The 1,149-nt window shown below is 38.6% G+C and overlaps 1 non-coding gene across 1 annotated transcript; it reads left to right on the forward strand.

Moving 5' to 3' along the window:
• Positions 1 to 387: 387 nt before the first annotated feature.
• LOC112988212 (U6 spliceosomal RNA) lies at positions 388 to 485 on the forward strand. The gene has a single exon (XR_003260477.1). It is a non-coding gene; the product is annotated as a U6 spliceosomal RNA (small nuclear RNA).
• The last annotated feature ends 664 nt before the right edge of the window (positions 486 to 1,149 follow it).

Here is a 1,149-nt window from a genome sequence, read left to right on the forward strand (position 1 = left end):
TATTTTAGGTATCATTTGTGTGATACTTAGTGAGGCTTAACTTAAATCATCACTGAGCAGTTCAAAAATAGCATGTGACAGCTGTGTACTGAGAAAGAGATGAAGGTCAAGAGTTCAAACGTTGAGATTAAAGGGTTAACTTTTATTCTACTGTCTTTACTTCGTCATTCTTGCTAAAAGTAGATGTCAAGTCCCTGTGGTATATATACCACTGCACTTATATTTCTCCATTTTTGAAATTTATAGTTAGTGAATCTGATCATTTTCCTCTGTTGATATTTACAGCAAAAGTCTTATTGACTTTAGTGGAAACAGGATTTCCTGTGGTGATTAAAACCACAGGTGCTAGGATTAAGGAATGCCTTTTTTTTTTTTTTTTTTTTTTTGGTGGTAGTACATATACTGAAACTGAAATGATACAGAGAAGATTAGCATGGCCCCTGCAGAGGGATGCCGTGCAGATTTGGAAGAGCACATGAGAGGATCAAACTGGGAGGTGTAACCATGGGAGGAACTTCTCTGACATTCACAAAATTGTTGTCAAGACTTTTGTCGTGAATGATTTAAAGATGGGAATTGGTTTTGGGGGCAAAAAAACCTTTGGATGCAGCTCTGATGTGCGCATACTTTATAGAAAACAAATGTCTGTTCTTTGGATAAAGAGTTTAGACCATTGATCTCTTTGTTGATTCCTTAGAACTGCTAATATTCTGCATTATTCTTTGAAGAGAGTGGATGAGTTTACTGCAGGGAAGCTATTTTCCGGATTGTCAAACCCAAGCCATGCAATAGATGGATAATAACACCATAACTGAAATACAGAGTAATGGTCACGCTCCCTTCTGTACTCAGAGTTCCTCTGATCTTTGGGGGACTTTGGGGAGGAGTTACTCCAAGGGATAGCTATATCTCAGCATCTCCTGAACATTCCCCGTTCCACCAAGATTTTGTCTTTCTGTCTTGAGGTGTCTCAGTATCAGGATTCTTTTAAAAAGTTCTTTTTTTGGTAATCCCATCCTGGATGTCCCCTCAGCTTTGTTTTATTAAGGTAGAATTTTTAAGACACATACTCTGCACTGCTGTGTGATACCATTGCTTGCTGTCATACTGTGTTCTCGCATCATGGTGGAGGCGGTAGCATTCCCTAAG

This window comes from Dromaius novaehollandiae, chromosome 3 (genome assembly GCF_036370855.1).
Source record: "Dromaius novaehollandiae isolate bDroNov1 chromosome 3, bDroNov1.hap1, whole genome shotgun sequence".
Taxonomy (NCBI): domain Eukaryota; kingdom Metazoa; phylum Chordata; class Aves; order Casuariiformes; family Dromaiidae; genus Dromaius; species Dromaius novaehollandiae.